Genomic DNA, 20,417 nt, shown 5'->3' with positions numbered 1-20,417 from the left:
AGCATGATAAAAATTTTGCCAATATCCGAAGAGGAAATAGATCTGAATTAATATTTTAAAGGCACAACAGTAGATTAGAAAGAGGGCTATTTAGAGATAGAAGAAGGTATAATATAGAAAGTAATGACGTAACACATTCAATTGGGCAAGACATAAGTCGATGCATTAAATCGACAGAGTTACAGGGGTTAGGGACTTAACCGTAATAAGTATACTCTCATTTTCATTTTTAAACCTTACAAAACAGTACTGTGCATTACTGCAACTATAAAACAGGAGAATAATCATCCAAATCTTCCTCCACAATCATATCTTCATTACCTTCCCTATGTGAAAGACCAGGCTGCAGCTCTTCTGGTGTAACCTTTTTTTTTTTTTTTTTTTTTGATGAAAATGTCCAATATGCTTTACTTATTCCTCTTCTTCTTTTCATCATAAATTTGTTACAGCAAGCAAACACATCCTATACTTTCCTTTCTACTAATAAATAGCATTCAACATTGGGGTTCATGTCTTCAGCCATTTTGAGAACATCGCTAACTAAATTGTTACAGCAAGCAAACATATCATATACTTTCCTTTCTACTAATAAGTAGCATTCAACATTGGGATCCATTTTGAGAACATCGCTAACTGCAGAGAACATTTCTGCAAGACCCTTCAATGTGAACTGTTCAACTACCTTGTCTCGTTTCTTTTTTCCCTTGTTCCTTTTTCTCGTTCTTCCTCTTCTGCAACATGTTGTTCCTCCAGTTTGACCAATTCTTCATTGGTCAACTCTTCAGGGGCACTTTCTATGAGTTGAATTATGACATCATTATTCACTTTGAGATTCAGATTGTTTGCTAGGTCCACTATTTTTAAATTTTGAATGTCTTTTTCCATATGCCACTCATACATTGAGAGGTCACTTTGTCCCAAGCCACAGCAATATTTTTACTAGCATCATAAATATTGAATGCTTTCCAAATTGCATGAAAGGCTGGTCATTTCCTTCAGTTGCAGAAATGGCTTGTGAAAAAGTTCTCCATAGACAATAAGCCTTTAAACACTGCAAAAACTTCCAGATCCATCGGTTGGATAAATGAAATGGTGTTTGGAGGGAGAAACATGACCTTGAACTTAATGAAGATCACCAAAATAAGATGGACAACCTGGAGCATTATCTAGAATTAATAAAATTTTAAATTCTATATTTTCTTTCACACAATAGCTTTCCATTTCAACTCACACAACAATTGATTAGGGCATCCACAAACAATTTTTGACTCATCCACGTCTTCTTGTTGCTCTGATAATGAACTGGAAGAGTGTGTTCCTAATGTTTTTGAAGGCTTGGATTCTCACTGTGCCATATCACAAATGGTTTCAGTTTATATCCAGCTGCATTATCCCCTAACAGAATCATAATACGGTCTTTAAGCGCTTTGAAACCAGGCATAGATTTTAGCTTTTTGTGGATGAATGTCTGCTCTGGCATTTTTTTTTTTCCAAAAGAAGGAGGTCTTATCCATATTAATTATTTGCTGTGGCAAATAATTTTCCTCTGTAATAATTTTATCCAATTTCTCCACAAACCCTTTGGCAGCCGTCAGCACTTGCAGATTCAGTATACATTTTCACATTATGCAGGGCAAAACACTGCTTGAATCTCATGAGCCAACCAGAAGAAGTGTTGAATTTGTTCAGGCCCTGCTTTCTCCTTCAACACGTTGAAGAGACTTAGTGCTTTAGCAATTATGGTTATAGTGCTAAGGAGTATGCACTTTTGGTTCAGGTCCTCTATTCATGATGCAAGTAGCTTTTCCATATCACTGATAGGACCTTGTTGTTGCTTCATCACTATCATCAACTTCATGGAAACCGATTCTTTCACAGCTTCTATGCTTTTTATCCTTATTTTTCAAAATGATCGACATTGTAAAATGAGACCATCCGAAGTCATGTGTAATCACATTGATGATCTTGAAACAAAGTTGCAAGTTGTAAAGCAATATGAAGCTTATCAGCTTCATGTTGCTTTACAACTTGCAACTTTGTAAAGCAATATGAAGCTTATCAGCTTCATGTTGCTTTACAACTTGCAACTTTGTTTCAAGATCAATTGCTCATCTCTTTTTTCTGTGATTCTTCACTAGGTTTTTTGATTGGGCATGTAGGGCCATGTTGCACAAAATATCACGAAATATTTAATGATAAATACACAAATAACCTATTTCTCAAACACAAAAGCAACAGAGAAACTGACTGCTGAGGGAGGTTGTCACTGAATGCACTGTTGTCACTGCGCATGATGCATTGTTGCTAAATAGAAACCTTTTTATTTTTCGCTTGCTTGAATCTTGTTCAAAAGTATAGTCGTAAATGTTCTTTGTTCCCTTATGAGATCATGGACGTAAGTTGAACCAGTAGATAAAATGCCTTCAAACGATGGGTACCCCCAACCAGATCATGGGAACAGATTTTGATGATAAAACAAATTTGTGCAAACATAACTCATGGGGGGGGGGAATGTGGTGCTGTAAGTGGGAGAAATTACATTAATCTGAAATGGATGGCATATGATTGTGATATGATTCAGAGTAAATGAGAAAATAAGTTACACTCGGGTCTGTGTTTATGCAGATTTGAAGTTATGTGGTGCATAACTTCAAACCTTATGTATAGTATGCCCACAGTTACAAGACCTTTTGACACTTCTGCACATGTCAACAGAAGGAGAATCCATTCTGATAATAAGGTAATCATATACTCATACACTCATAATAATAATAAGAATCATACACTCTAGGCTTATGCACTGGCTGACAAAAAATAAGAAAATCAACTACTACTAAACTGCCTATAGAACCCAACATTCGACAACAGATCAATTATTCCACTTCTGCCAAACAATAATAGACTCATTTCAGGAAAAACTAACAAAAAAAGACAACTGCCATATTCCTTGATATGAGTGCTGCTTTTGATCGTGTTTGGATCAAAAAATTAATACAAACAGTACATGATATTGGAATTAGAGGAAACACTTTAATCTGGATTGCTGATTTCATTAGAGGAAGAAAGATCAAAGTCAGAATCAATGCAGCAATATCAAAAGAGCGGAGAACCTGGGCTGGTGTTCCCCAGGGCTCAGTACTCAGTCCCTTACTATTCCTTCTATATGTCAATAACATTCATCCCTACCTTACAGAAGACACAAAAGTAACTTGCTATGCAGATGATATAGCCATCTGGCACACTAGTTCTAAAATCAAAGAATCAGAGGAGATTCTAAACAAATCCATGAGAGGATTAGAAAAATGGTCAGATGAACTTAAACTCAAAATCAACCAAAACAAAACAAAACTAAGCACCTTTAGTACAGGCAGGAAAAATAGACATTCCTACAATCCCAAAGTTATGATCAACAACAAGCTAATTGAAAAAGTCACAAATCCAAAATACCTTGGTATTATGCTTGATCAGGAATTACGTTTTGCACAACACATCTCTAACACTTCCAACAGAGCTCTAAAAAAATTAAATATACTGAAAAGGCTTTGTGGAACAAATTGGGGCGCAAAGTCAAAAATCCTCAAAACTACATATACTACACTAATAAGGCCAATAATGGAATATGCAGCACCTATCTGGTCACCTTTGGCCTCATCGGTAAAGGAAAAATTAGACAAAATACAAGCAAAAGCATCCAAGATTATCATTGGTGCAGTCTTATCCACTAACAACATCAGAGCCCAACAGGAATGTGGGCTTGACCTACTGGAGGACAGACAAAAATTTGCCACCTTAAAATTGATAAATAATATCAGAAGCTACCAAAGTGATCATATCTCCCTAAAAACTTATCAACATTAGAATCAAAAATGCAGACTTCACAGATCATCAACTTTTCAATATGATGACACTATCAGGAAAGAAATAGGTCTTGATAAGCTAAATGCCCACATAAACAAAGGACCTCTATTTTCCAGTCCTTTACCTTCAAATACCTCCATAAATTTAAACCTTACCAAACTCTATACAAAAAAAGAACCAAAGGAAATGCTCAAAGAAAAAGGCCTAAATACTATCAACCTTCTTTTATCCTCCAAACAGGTTATTTGTTATACCGATGGATCGTCAGACACCAATATGATTAATGGGAGGCGCTGGTGTTCTCCTTCTACTCCCGAAAGGTGAAAAACTTTCAATAAAAGTTGGATCTGGGAGAATCGCTTCAAATTTTACCAGCGAACTCTACGCAATAAATAAAGCACTGGAAGCCTACTTAAAACTATCATCATCTTAACAATCTGAAGGAATTATAATTTACAGTGACTCAAGATCAGCTATGGAGGCAATTAAAAATGGCAATACCAAGCTCACACAAGACATCCATAAACTTTTAAATCAACTAAAGTGTTTAGGAAAAAGTTGCTTTTTACAGTGGATTCCTGCTCATGTAGGCATTGATTACAATGAAGCAGCTGATAAATTAGCAAAAGAGGCCAGAGAACTCAACCAAGAAACTCACATGATAACTCTTGCTGATGCCAATGCACTAGCAAAAGCTAAACTAATTCCACTGAAATCAGTGATACAACATCAAATTCCCGAAATCACTGCTGACAGAAAGACTTCCATCACAATAGCAAGACTACGAACAGGACATTATAGAGGAATGAAGATCAATACAGATGATACAAGAACATATAGAAACTGCAACAACTGCCCCAATACTGAACTGACACCCACTCACATCTTTACCTGTCCAGCAATTACAGCAGCCTTGCAAGAAATAGATCCTAATCCTGAACAACAGCTCTATACAAACAAAATCATCGACATAGCCAAAGCAGTACAAGGAGCACACGGAAACATCTAAGACTCTCCAAAGGATAAGACAACAACAACAATAAAGTAATCCAGCGTTTCCCAAACTTTTCCTAAGACGGAACACTTCACAAATCCTGAAATTTTCATGGAACACTTTGGTTATTTTGTAATGTATTAATTAATAAGTGATCATTAATTAAGCTGATTTTTATTATTAATAAGTGATTATTAATTAATTAATTAAACATAAACATCATTAAATTAATTTGTGCTGATTTTCATTGACATATCCCATTCTGATCACCAAAAATTTATAATATTATAAGTACTTACGAGCGAATGCAGGCTTTTTCTCCTGTGTGCTGATAGTTTTCCCCTCCTTTTGTGCAACCTGGAGATTGCTTTGTAAGCTGGAGGTGGATGAATCGCTTTCTGTTGCATCACAAACACCTTCAATGAGAGATTTCTTAACACCAAAATTTAACAAAGTCCCTTGTCTCTTATTCATATTAAAATTTAAATCTGTAGGCCTATTACTTTTAAAAAATCACGGCATTACGGTTTCGAAACAAGCACTTTCATCCTACAATACGAACTTGTGAAGAAAGTATTCAGTATTACTAGATCTGAGAACTGGATACAGACTATCTTGATCTTCAATTTCAGTGGAAAATTTTTCTTTATACTTCCTTGCTGATTGGTCACTAACATTTGCAACACAGATGTTATTTCGTTCAGTTTTGAGAACAGAGGATATGCTGCACATCGTTGTAATCGGCTTGCAGGTAATTTTTATGACCGATCATAATCAGCAGTATTCCCTTTCCCGAATGTTGAAAGATTTCAATGTGTGAAAATTAACAATAATTCATGAATACTTCCACATTTAAAAATACACGGCTTGGTCACTAACATTTGCTACACAGATGTTATTTAGACGTTCTGGGTCTGAACTTTTTCGACATATCATGAAAAATTCTTAGAAAACTAAAATGACAAATTCCAGGAGAACTTGCAGAACACAGTTTGGGAAACCTTGGGGTAATCAATCTGTATTGTGTAATGAGGTGTTTATTATTACACAGCAGAAAATTAACTTCTCTTTTATGATCATTGTAGTTTTTAAAGTGGCAACTATTTTGCTTGTATAACAGTTGGAAAATTTTACTTAAAAAGCATGTGATTTCGCTTGTTGTGACCAATTTGTTCATCGCGTTGAACATAATGAACAGTGTGTTCCAGCACATTCTGGCGTAACGTGACAACATGAAAGCAGTAAGTGTTCGTGAAGTTTAATTTTGCATGTGAGTAAGTGGTGTTTGTCTTTTTATTATAGAAAGTCTAAATTTTGCTAATTGTTATTTTAAAGATTTAATTTGGCCCAATGGAGAAAAAAAAAAGCACCAAAGAAAAGCAATTTCTTTGGAAATGAAAATTGCAATTTTAGATCACTTAGCAAAAGGAGAAGGATCTATGCCAATTGGGAAACATTTTAATTTAGGCGAATCTACTATAAGAGCAATTCAAAAGAATGAAGTTGCAATAAGAAAATCTGTCATTTCTGGCACAAAACTAAGTGCCAAATTATCATCGTACTCAAGAGATGCTTTATTAGAAAAAAACGGAACGAGCGCTCGTAATTTGGATTGGAGAATTAACTCAAAGAAGAATTCCTATAAGTGGTTATTTAATTAAATAAAAAGCTCTTCGGTTTTATTTTATGAACAGATGAAGCAATTGGAGCTGTCTACTTCAGCTTTCATGGCTGATAAAAAATTTTCAGCTAGCAAAGAATGGTTAACCGGGTTTTTAAAAAGGAATGCACTTCATAGCGTGAAGATTACAGGCGAGGTTGCAGCAGCAGATGAAGCAGCTGCCAAAATTTTTCAAGAGAAGTTAGCCAAAATTATTGAAGATGGTGGATATTGTCTCGATCAAGTGTTTAACACTGACGAAACAGGATTGTTTTGGAGAAAATGCCTAATCGAACCTTACATCGCAAAGTCTGAGAAAAAAGCAAGTGGGTTTAAAGCAAGCAAAACTAGAGTTACTTTGTAGCATGCATCAGATGATCGAATGTTGAAATCCCTCCTAGTAAATCAATTTCTAAGATCACGTGCTCTAAAAGAGAAAGATCCAAAACAGCTTCCGCTACATTGGGTGGCTAATACAAAGGCGTGGGTAACAACTGCTGTATTTACTGAATAGTTCAATAATCACTTTGTACCAGAAGTGGAAACATATATGAAGCAAAAAGCTCTAGATTTTAAAGTTTTATTAACTGTTGACAATGCACCAAGTCATCCACATTTAGAACATCCAAATGTGCAGGTAGTGTTTTTTTCCACACGATACAACAAGCATTATTCAGCCATTAGATCAAGGCATAATTGCTACTTTTAAAAAATATTACGTTAAGCACATTTTTCAATTTATATTGGATAAACTAGAAAATGAATCATTAACAATAACCGATGTTTGGAAAAAAAATTCTATTTTGGACTGCTTAAATCATGTTGCATCTGCTATCGCTGAAATAAGACCACAAACTTTAAGTGCCTGCTGGAAAGCAGCTTGGCCTAGATGTGTTGGAAACAGTGCAGCCATGCAAACATATACATTATCAGCTGAAATCGTTCTTCTTCTTCTTCTTCTTTGAGTGCCATCTCCTATCGGAGGTCACGGCCACCTTGGCAAATTTTGAGTGATCCTCAGCCACTCTAAACAGTCCCTCAGAGTTCATGCCAGTCCACTGTCTGATGTCTGCCAGCCAAGATTTTCTTCATCTTCCTTGTCCTCTTCTTCTATTTATCTTCCCCTTTATAAGCAATTGAAGTATTTTATATTTTTCATTACGAAGTAGGTGACCAAGATGTGCAGTTTTCCTTCTTTTTATGGTATCTAAAAGTTCACGTGATTTCCCCATTTGTTCCAGTACTTCCTGATTGGACGTTTTTGCTGTCCATGGGATTTTTAACATTCGTCTGTATAACCACATCTCAAAGGCTTTAAGTTTTTTTTATTGATGTTGTCTTCAAGGTTCAAGTTTCTGCACTGTACAGCAGTACAGACCATACATAGCATTTAACCATGCGTACTCTAAGCTCTAAATTTAAGTTGCGGTTACACAGTATTGATTTCATCAGGAGAAAGTTTTTTCTTGCCATTTCAATTCTAACTTTTATTTCCATTTCTAGATTGCATTCTTCATTTAACCAGCATCTGAGATATTTAAACTTTGTCACTCTTTCTATTCGTTTCCCATTTAAAGAAAGTGATGAATTAAGAATTGGTTTCTTGCTTATGACCATGAATTTAGTTTTGGTGATATTTATTTTTAATCCCATTTTTTCACTCTCTTCAGTCACTAGTTCCCGAAGATTTTGAAGATCCTGAATATTGTCAGCCAGGCAAGCTGTGTCATCAGCATATCGGATGTTACTGATGATTTCACCATTTACATTAATCCCTTCCTCTCTTCCTTTTAAGATTTTTTGAAATATGGCTTCTGAGTATATGTTAAAAAGAAGAGGTGACAACACACATCCTTGCCTTACTCCTCGTTTGATGTTAATGGGGTCTGTAATAATGTTATCAACTGGAACAGATGCCTTTTGGTTCCAATATAAGTTTTGAATGATCCTGATGTCTTTACCATCTAATCCAATTCTCTTTAATAGTGCAATCATTTTAGTATGTTGGACTTTATCAAATGCTTTCTCAAAGTCAATGAAGCAAATGAATACTTCCTTGTTTTGATCAATACATTTTTGGAATAAGATTTGAGAGCAGAAAAGAGCCTCTCTTGTTCCCAAACCATTTCTAAAGCCGAACTAGGTATCACTGATGGTGTCTTCACATTTTCTGTATATTCGTTTTTGAATTATTTTCAGGAACATTTTGAGAACATGACTCATTAGGCTGATCATTCTATAGTCATTACAAGTTTTCGCATTAGCTTTTTTAGGTAGCATGATGAAGGTCGACTGTAACCAGTCTTGTGGGAATATGCCTTTATCATAGACCTTATTAAATAGCTTTACTAAAATAGCAATGTTGTCACCTTCTAATAACTTTACTATTTCTGCTGGTATTCTGTCAGGGCCTAAGGCTTTACCATTTTTAGCCGAGTTCAGCACACATTCTACCTCTGATCTTAGAATGCATGGACTGTCCATCTGTTCATAAGTATTTTCTGGGTTCTGTCTGTTATCAGAAAAGAGTTCTACATATTTCACCCATTCTTGTATTTTGTCATCTTTTTCGGATATTATTTCTCCCTTTTTGTTTCGAAGGACACATAGTTGTTTTTTCTTAAATATACCTGAAGTCTCTTTCAGCTTTTTGTGTAGATTAAAACTGTCATGCTTTTCTTGTAGAATTTCAATTTCTCTACATTTTTCATTCATCCAGATTTCTTTTGCTTTTTGATCTTGCCTTTAATAATTTTTTGAACCACTTTATATTTTGTTGGACTGTGATTTTTATATGATCTGCATTGATCCATGAGAGAAACAATTTCGTCAGTTATCCAATCTTTCTTTTTTACTGCTCTATCAGAACACAAGGCATTGGTACAGTACATTACTCTATGAAGACAGATTTTAATTTGTCCCATGATTCATCATCCCTCATGACGTCATCATTCTTGATAAGTGTTATCTCTCGATTCAGATCTTGACTCAATTTGTTTCTTATCTCTGGGTTTTTTTAACTTTCCTAAATCAAACCTTTTTTGTTGATGTTTCTGAAGTATAGCTTTCAGTCTAATTTTTAACACTGTCACCAGTAGATTATGATCAGAAGCAATATCGGCACTAGGATAGGTTTTTGTGCTCTTTATGGAACTTCGAAATCGTTGATTAATTAGCAAGTAATCAATTTGGTTTTTGACTATATTTGTATTGTTATCTTATGGTGATCACCAAGTATATAGCCTTCGGGATGGTAGCTTAAACCATGTGTTTGTGACTATTAGCTCCTCTTCTTGGCAGAATTGAATAAGACGGTCTCCTCTCTCTCATTTCTTGTTCCCAGTCCATGTTCGCCAACTATATCTCCACTTCTACCTTTCCCAACTTTAGCATTGAAATCACCCATGACGATATTAATAATATGTTTTTTTGTGTTTTTCATTAGTTCTTTTAATTGGTCATAAAATTCTTCGATCTCGGTATCACTCTTGTCAACAGTAGGCGCATAGACCTGTATAAGATTAATATCTAGTGGTTGACTTTTTAGTTTTAATAACATCATCCTATCTGAGTAGGGAATGAAGCTCAACGGTGACTTATTGACGTCTTTGTTTAATATTATTCCAACTCCATTTTGATGGTTGTTTTCACTACTTCCATAGTGGTACATTGTCATGTCATTAACTTGAGTTTTGCCTGATCTTGGCCACCTAACTTCACTCATTCCTAAAATCTCAATTTCAAGTCTTTTCATTTCCTGAATAGCATTTCTTAGCTTACCTGATTCATACAGGGTAAGAAATCATTACTTTGGCAAATGAAATGGTGGAGAAGGTTTTGATACATTTAGCCCGAATGATGTAGACGAATTGCTTGTGGATAATGTCTTAAGTGACGATGATATTATTGGATATCAATTAACTTTAGATATCTTCGAAGATCCAGAAAACGATAGCAAAGCGGAAGGAAAACCTGTCCCCCTCACTACAAATATAATTCGAGAAGGTCTTGAACTGTGCAATAATTTGGAAAATCATTTTCTTGTTAATGACACAAATTTTGAATGAGTCTTTAAATTCCAATGTGAGCTGAAGAGATGTATAAAAAATTAGTGAAATCATCATCGCAAAGTTTAATCACTGATTACATTGTCATAAGAAAAAAAATCAGCACAGAATGAGGGTGAAGTTAATTCTGTTTGTGAAGAACCATTGCCTTTACCATACAGATCTCATGCGCTGACTATCTCTTCTGGTGATGAAAGTGATTTTGCACCAATTTGCAAACGTTACCGAATATTGTCTAATAGCGATGATAATTCTGATACAAAATGTAAAAAAAAAATAATAAAATTGTTACTTTTCAATAAAATTAAATTAATAAAGCTTTAAAACAAACTTAGACATTCTTATTTTCCTGAATTTTCATAAACTTTTTTTTAATGCGATTTTAGGTTTATTTTAATTCATTGCTTTGGTTTTATGCGGTTTTAGAAAATTATGGAATGCATCTCTAATTTTTCAACGTAAGTTAGGCCTTTTTTGTGCGATTTTTTATATGCAGTTTTCTGTGGAACATATCTACCACGTAAAAAGAGACCCGAGTGTATTTGATGTTTATTTTGCTCATTTCATAAAATAATGTGATACAAAAAAACATCACATATAATACGATATAAAAAAAACATCACTCCTTGCAGCTGACATGCTGCAAGGAGCTGTCATGAAGATCCAGATGATCAATGGAGGCGGTGTTCAATGTGCTGGCCTTTATGCAAGACCAACAGCTGATATCGTAATACAGCATTATGTCTACAATGGAATTATTATTATTATTATTATGTTGCAAACAGTTATTGTTATTATTATTATTTAAAAAAAAATTTTATGTATGAGAAAGTATTTGTTACGTATAATTGTCTTCATATAATGTATGTAATTTATCTGAGAAATTATTATTATTATTACGGGTATCTCCATGGAGTCAGTAGACTCATCGTGGGAGACCCAAACTAGCAAAACAATATCTGTCATATCTCTTCTTGAATTCATTTACAGATGAAGAACTCACAACTAAGTCAGACAGTGAATTCCACTCATTCAACACCCTCCATGCAAAAAACCTTGTTCTGACACCCTTGTTAACCACAAATAATCACAATGCAAATGATCTGTCAAAAGGTTTCGTACATGATATGTGATTTTGTCTTTTAAACCTTCCAGGTGAAGAACTTTACCCAAGATACGCCATGCTTTTGAGATAACCCCAAAGCCAAAAGTCAGAAAGGTTAAGGTCTTCTGGTGAACACAGTGGCCATTTCATAGAAAATGAGCAACACATTACTCTATCCTATGTGAAATGTTGATGACATAATTAACCTAATAGACAAGCTTAGGTGTTGAACATTATTCGTAACTTATTTTAACAGTATTACAACACTAAACAAACTAAATTATTATTATTATGTGACACCTCCAGGGAGTCCATGACTCATCGAGGGAAGGCTTACTCTACCACTCTGTCTCTACTCAATCCACCAACTACAATGAACCAGAACCACACTAACGCCATCTACCGCCCACCACCACCACTAATATTTCCACAGACAATCACAAACATCCATGTCCATGACGGGATTCGAACCCACAGCCTTTTGTCTGGAGAGTGTATCCGCTCTCCAGACACTCAGTCAGCTAGGCTGGCTAATGTATATTATAAATTATATAAAATATAAATTATAAAAAATATGTTTATTAACTGGCTTATATTTCACTGAATTTCAAACCAGTATCTTCAGAGTACAAAAAAACACTTGCTCAATGATACAGTTTACATGTGACAATGAGCAAGTGAAATAATTCAAACTGTAATAAACAAAAGATCTAAAGTCCTATTTTTGACACCCTCTAATGTTGTAAAAAAATGAAATATTACAGCTATGTAGGAGCTGATCTTAAGATAACAGGCTCTCAAATTATTGGCAAATTAATGCAACCATACTTGTTCAGATTAGGAAAATGCTTCATACTCATGGCTGACTTTAAAAATAATCTTTCTGACCTGTAGCGACTTCAACATAGCACATTGTTTTCTTCTATCTAATTCTGTGAAGAGATATCTTAAGTCTAATTTCTCCCCTAATATCTTCAAATTATTTAAATTTACTATGTATGCAGGTTACTACCTGGCAAGGAAAAATCTACAAACAGATAAAGTTATTCAATGCTTTCACCGTTTAGCTAACTTTTACAGGGAAACACTTCAAAAACAAAATACTTACCACAGCTACATAATAGTCCTTAGTGTGGTATGCTTTGTTGATGATGTGTTTACCATTTGGTCTCACGAACAAGACACCTTAGATTCCAAAAATTCACTTCACAGTAGAAAAATAATCTAATAATTGTTTGTCTTTTTCTTTACACATTAGTCACCCATCTTTCAGATGATTCCCTATCTTTTTCCATTTATAGAAAGCTAACACACACACACACACACACACACACACACACACACACACACACACACACACACACACATGAAGATATCTACATAAGCAATCATATCATCATCCAGCACAACAGTATGGTATTTACAGTATGTGTAAAAACAATTACACACAGAGATAGGGCTATTCGTTCCAATAATGCAGCTCTTTCCACAGAAACTTAATATCTTTGCCAAACTTTCCTGGCCAATGGCAACAGGTCCTAATGAAATAGAATAGTACTAATAGTACTTAATATTAATATGACCTTCACACCACATGTTAAATTAGCAACTCTGATATGCTCTCCTAGGATAAATTCCATCCACAAGCATATCCTGGAGTGTATAAAATTCCCTGTGACCATGACTTGGCCTACTATGGACAGACAAGAAGTTCTGTTGATAGCTGCCTTAGAGAACATAAGAAATATACTTGTTGCCATTATTATGCCAAGTCTGGACTGGCAACCACACTTTGGATATTCCTTCATACAGGATCAGATGGAAGAAAACTGATATGCTATACAAAAGTTGTTACAGATCAGGAAGATTAGTCTTAAAGTCAGCCATGACTATGAAGCATTCTCCTAACCTGAACAAGCATAGTTGCATTAATATGCAAAAAATTTGGAAAATTGTTATCTTAAAATCAAATCTTACACAACTGTAATGCTTCTTTTATATAACATTAGAGTGCGCCAAAATTTGGACTTTATATTTTTTATCCATTACAATTTGAACTGTTTCACTTGCTCATTTTTAATATTTGACCCACACATGAGATGTACAAGGACCTATAGTACATCAGTGCTATGTGCGAGGTGTAGATAAGGATTGAAAAGGAAGAAACCTATTGACAATTACAGAGATACAGGTATTGAAATTGTTGGGAAACACATTATGGGTAAGGCTCTTCCAGAGGATAGATAGAATAAATGAAAAAAGGAGAAGCAGGTACAATGAGTTTGCAGTTATACTGTAAAAGGATGCTGGACAGCTGCTGCTCTTGTTTTAACAGGTCTAACAGCAAGTGAGGAATGATGTTTGCCAATTCACTGGAACAGTGACATGGAAGTACCAAATGACATGGTACTTCCATGGAAGTGTAGAAGAAACAAAGAGCTGAAACATTGCATCTGTGATAGAGGCTGAAATGAGCCTGTGTGGGAAGGGTCATCTATGAGTCGAGTTGCCCTCCTCTGGACAGAATCAACAATTTTTTAGGTTTTAGGTACCCACCCCAAATCTGTGAACAGTATTCTAAGGATGGGTGGATTAGGATTTGTAGAGAGATAGTAGCTTGGTGGGAGTAACAGATTCTTGAGAAGAAAAGAATGCCTAGTTTTTTTTTTTTAGAATCTGAGGAAGCTATTGATGTGATGTGTGTTCCAAGAAAGGAACAAATGTCAGTCCAAGGAGAAATAGGTCATCCTGTCTAGAGACTGCATATTACTGCAGATGAGTGAAAGTAAGCTGAGATTCCTTTTACAAGAGAAGAGACAGAACTGCATTTTGGCAGAATTGAAGGTGACTAAGTTATCCTTGCTCTACTGAAGGATGGAAGATGGTAGGTGAAGGATGAAGGAAGATCAGTGTTGATCTTGATGTAAGGAATGTCTGGAAACTACACGGTTTGTCAAAGGAGTAGGATGAATGGAGAGATGGATGGAGATGAATGGAGAATGCTATGGCAAAGCAATGAATAGAATTTATAGTGATTGAGAGTAGGCCATTTATGTATAAAAGAAAAGGGTAGGTGAGAGAACAGAGTCCTGAAACACTCCTGCATTGGTGGCAAAGCTCAAAGAAAGGGTGTCATCCACCATGACACACAGTGAATGACCAGAGAGAGAGAGCTGGCTATCCAGTAAGAGCATGGCAGAGAGAATGAAGGAAAGCAGTTTGCAAAACATGTCTTGATGTCAAACACAATCGAAAATCTTGGAAATGTTAAGAGTGATAGTACATATTTCTCCAAACCTTTCCATGGCACGTGCCCAGTGGTGAGTATTGCAGGCTAAGATATCAGGTGTGGATCTGGATGGGCAGAATCCATACTACTGCTGATTAACTGGCGAGCTTCTAGGTAGTGAAGAAGTTGACCAATGAAATAACTTTCTCCATTTTGGAGAGGACTGAGGTGATGGCAATTGGTCTGTAAGCTTTTATCTCCCTATTTATGGAATGGGTTGAATATATGTTAATTTCAATGAGATGGGACCAATCAAAGTGTGCCAGTTGAGTACAGAAGATTGAAGAGATGATAGATTACAGGTGTTAGCTCTGAAGCACAACATTTGAGAACAATAGGAGAGATGTCAACAGGACCAGACAATGTTGTACCATTCAGGTTGTCTAATATTCTTCTTATTTCTTTCTGCTGAAAGGCCACAGCAGGCATATGATACTTAGTTGCTAGTATGGAAGAAGGTGATTTACCTTCATATGTTTTAATAAGGAAATACCGTAAGCAGACATATGAATTCAAAATTATAATAACAGAATAATTCACGTAAAATATTATTTAATAGTATATAGTATTATTTAATAGTGTGTAATCTCCACTATGAAATTCGGAGGTGGCAGTGTGATGGTAAGGTCCTATTTTTCCTGTTTGGCCTTGTAGTGAAGGAATGATTGGACCTCTGTTTGTGATGCCATGAAATCCGAGAGGTATATGAACATTCTAGACAATGCAATGCAATGCTTCCTACTTTGTGGCTTCTCTGTAGAACTGACCATTGTCTCTTTCAGGAAGACAATGAACTGTGTCATAATGCTGCTGTTGTAATTACAATTCATTGACATGATCACCACACATGACTGGCTCCACAGAGCACTGATCACAACCCTATTGAGAGCATCTGTGGGATGAACTGGAGCATCAGGTGAAGTCAAGGGACGTCTGTTCTACAACAGTCCAGGACCTCATTACATGACTACATTGATTGCTATTGTATGCTTGTGGAAAGTATGCCCACTGGATTGTACATCACAGCGAAAGGAGGATCTACATCTTATTAAGGTGGACACCATGGCTGTTTGTTCCTCACAGTATGGTGTCTGTTAACTTCATTCCAAGCAGTGTGTGTGTCTGTCTATATATATATATATATATATATATATATATATATATATATAGCAATTCATCTATCCATTAGTTGCAGGTTCCTCTATTACTAAAAAAAGGTCATAGGTAAAAAGGTCTTATGAGCATCCGTCATCTCAGGATGCTCGGTTTTAAACTTGGCCACTCGTCTGGCAACTGTTGGATATGCTGGGGCACAATCCCCTAAAGTCTCACACAAATTTTTGGCAAATCTCAGTTGCAGGCTTTTCTTGTATCATTGGCTGATGCAATGCAGTTGAATCATTACATCACTGTCATAAGATGATGCAATCATTAGTATAAAATGAAGTCTCGTAGGGTGAGTAAGGTTTGTGTGACTTCCTAGGCTACAATCTTATTTATTCCTGTGTTGTAAGTACTACACAAGTGAGCTACACATTTGATATGGTATGCGTGCTAGAAATCTTCTGAAATGTTGAAAGGCAGTAAAGTGTTGATGCCATTTGCTGTTCCTATGGTTTGGAGAGAGCCAAGCAAACATGCAAATGACTGCTACTTCTGCATGGTAGTACCACCTGTTTCGGGAGGCATCATGAGGAAAAAAGAAGTGGACAGTACCTGAATATACCATCTGCTCTCTGAACAGTTCCATCCAGTGAAGGACTTTCCCATTCCTGAACCTCTGCAAGAATTTTCCATCGATTCAGAGGATGATGAGGACAGAGGAGAACTGATGTTGGGCTCTCCTGAGCCTTGGGCATCTAATGATGATCCATATGTTGCGTGGTGCATGATGATCCATATGTCGCGTGGTGCATGATGATCCATGCATCATCTGTGCCACACATTCTCACACAAGAAGAACTGAACGATCTTGTTCGTGATCTGGAGCTGTCCAAAGCCAAAGTGGAGTTACTGGGATCAAGACTTCTACAACGGAATCTTCTCAAGGAAAATGCCTGAGTGACTTTGTTTCACACTCTTCACAAGCAGTTTGCACCTTACTTCCAAAAGGAAGATGACTTTGCATTCTGCTATGATGTAGGTGACCTGATAACTGCCTTTTGAATCAAACATGACCTGCATGAATGGCAACTATTTATAGACGCATCGAAATTGAGTCCCAAGGTAGTGTTGCTGTATAACAGAAACCAGCTTCCATCCATTCCAGTCAGACACACTGCCTACATGAGAGAAACCTATTACAACCTAAAACAGCTGTGGGACTGTCTTCAATACACCGAGTATGACTGGCATCTCTGTGGCGATGTGGTCTGCATGAGATATATAATGTACTGTGTGTGTGAATGGGATAGCCAAGCAAGGACTTTGCACTATGTGAAGAGAGCCTAGCCTTTGAGAAAATTCTCTGAAGGTCAGAGAGAAGAATGTGCAATGCCCAGCACTAACTATCAAAAATGTACAAAATTCTGCAACTGCATCTACACATCAAACTTGGTCTAATAAAAAATTTGTAAAAGCCATGGACTGGACTGGATCAGCTTTCAAGTATCTAGCTTACAAATTACCTCGACTCAGCGAAGTGAAAATTAAAGAGGGAGTTTTTGTGGGTCCTCAGATCCGAGAGCTCTTCATTAACGAGATGTTCAACAACATGCTACTAGAGGGTGATGAGAAAAAAAAAGCTTGGGACACGTTTTGTTTGGTGACAACTAACTTCCTCGGAAATGTCAGGGCAGAAACTACAAGGAACTGGTTGAGGACTTGTCTCTGTATCACAAACTTGGCTCCAATATGTTCTTAAAAATACACTTGTTCCTTTCCCACAACTGCGACATGGTTAGTGATGAGCACTGTGAATGTTTCCATCAGGAAATTGCAACAATGGAGAAATGATACCAGGGAAAGTAGTCCACTTCTATGTTGGCTGACTACTGTTATATGCTTGCTAGAGGTGATCCTGAGCAGCTATACAAGTGATAGACAAAGCAATGTCAGATGTAGAAGCTGATATTTACTGGTATACAGGGTGTTCGGGATAAATTTGACATATTTATAATTAATTATATTTTTCCGTAAGTTACATGTATTAACACACACTTCTCTTCATTTAAAAGTTTGGACCCTTCTTCATTCATATACAAGATGTCAGAAAGGATGGATAGCTGGAACCCACCTGAATCATGGAAGAGAATAACTTGTATCATGATGATTCGTGCCCGCCATCAAAATAAGGATATTACGACTGCTGCCCAATGCTCCCTGAATACAGTAAAGACAATCAGGCATGAACTAGAGACTTGCAATGGTGACTACGAGGATGTAGCAAGAAGAAAGATCCCTAGCAGACGATCTGATTGCGTTCGTACAGCAGAATTCCTCGCAAATCTGCAGGAACAGGTGTTGAAGAACCCTGGCATTGGAATTCGGGCTTTGTTCGTGGAGTTGCTAACTGTAGTCAAGCCCTGGATAACAAGGGTAGCCAATGGTAGGCCGTATGTATGGCAGCAGGATCCTTGCCACACCTCTGGGAAAAGTCAAAAATGGTTGTCTGAAAATTTCTACGACTTCACCAGTCCAAATGTTTGGCCTCCAAACTCCCCACACCTTAACCCCATGGATTATTTTATATGGGGCGCAGTTGAAAAAGACACCAATCGCACTTCCAGTAATACAAAAGCCCAGTTAATGGATAAAATTAAAACAGTTTTTGCGGCCCTTCCCAGGGAGACTGTAGCATCAGCTTGTTCGAGGTTCCGAAGCAGAATTGAAGCTGTGATCGATGCTAATGGTGGTTATTTTGAGTAAATCTTGTTGATAGTATTGTAATTAACTCTGCCTGTAATGTTTTTTTGTCAATTCATTAAATTTAATAGATACAAAGAAGATTTTCTTTTTCCTTACGAAACTGTCAAATTTATCCCGAACACCCTGTATGTGATAAGTATGTATTACTCTATTATATGAAAACTATTATGGATCTCTCACAAACCATTGCATTTTCATTGTCATATTCAGTACCTTGAAATCTATAAGAAATGACTGAATTAATCTGGGGGGGGGTGGATGACTTTTGTAAAATTTTGTTGTTCAGTGTTATTACAATTTGATGAAACATGTGGTTAAAGGGTTTTAAGATATGTTCTTCCTTACGGCTATATCAATTGTTTTAATATAGTTTTTGTTCTAAGTGTTTATCAAAACTTTTCAGCCCCTCTCCCCCCCCACCATAAATGGCCCATTAAGCTGTTGAGAAGAAGGTATATGATTAATATTATTATTTCAGAAAACCCCCATGGAGTGAATGAATTCATTGTGGAAGGCCCACTCAACCAGCAACATGTCCATCATAATGAACTTTTAAGTTATTTACACTCCCTGCATTTCACAATGCACTCTGGCAATACATTTCACTCACCAACAACTCTCCACATAAAAAATCTACTCCTCACACCCTTCTTCACCACATCATTATACAACTTCCAAGGAATGCCTCTCATATTTTCCATCTTAGCATGCACTCTTTTTATAATTCCTTCTGTATTAATCTGGTAGATACCCTTAACTAACTTGAAGGTCTCTATTGATATCACTTTGGTCATTTGTTTTTGGACCCTCTCTGGTGTTTCTACATCATAATGAAAACTAGGTTACCAAACTTGAGCACAATAGTCCATATGTGTGGCCAGACCAATGCCTTATATAGAGGCACTACCACCTCATCACTACATGTCAAGGTAGAAGTGCACTGTTTCCTAACGGATGATGGAAACTTGTCATACTGGTTATCCTTTATTATCAGATGAAAGAAAAGTCCACTTCAAATATTTCAACAGGAAAACAAAATCATTTATATAGCATATACACAAATCAAGCTCAACCTTGAAATATGTACTAAAATCTTACATAATTAAATAATGTAAAACAAATTATTATTATTTAGTATGCCACTGGAAAAAAAAAAATAAATCTATAACCCATACATTCAGACAAGTTGTCCACCACATAGTATATGTGAAAATCAAAAGATTGCTGCTGAGCAAAAAGTCTTCAGATTGGCCTGCAGCTCAGAAATAGGAATTTCACCTTTAACTTAACCGTCCTCAAAAAACCATTCACTAATTGTATCACTACAATTGGTGAATGGTTTAAAACATATTTTTAGCTTTTATTATTTTCCAGTGTTCAGGGAAATTTTTGAATGCTCTTACCTTTTATTCTTAAATAAATTTTACAAAAAAAAAAAGCTGACTAAGGATGCTTTCAAGATATAATAAACTTCCTTACTAAAATGGAAAATATAATCACTAAAAAAATGTTTTTTTTTGTTTTTTTTTTTCAGTACAAATTATTTGTACTAGATGCATTCGACATTGCTAACTGTT

General features: G+C 36.1%; 1 protein-coding gene across 1 annotated transcript in view; it reads right to left on the bottom strand.

The window, feature by feature from the left end:
* Nucleotides 1-20,417, bottom strand: part of LOC150107312 (attractin-like protein 1) — a 447,772-nt gene that overhangs the window by 154,711 nt on the left and 272,644 nt on the right. The window lies entirely within an intron of this gene.

This window comes from Typopeltis vanoorti, chromosome 4 (genome assembly GCF_054136105.1).
Source record: "Typopeltis vanoorti isolate ZY-2024b chromosome 4, IOZ_Tvanoo_1.0, whole genome shotgun sequence".
Classification (NCBI taxonomy): domain Eukaryota; kingdom Metazoa; phylum Arthropoda; class Arachnida; order Uropygi; family Thelyphonidae; genus Typopeltis; species Typopeltis vanoorti.
Note: the sequence above shows the minus strand (reverse complement) of the source record. Positions and strands in the feature narration are given on the sequence as shown.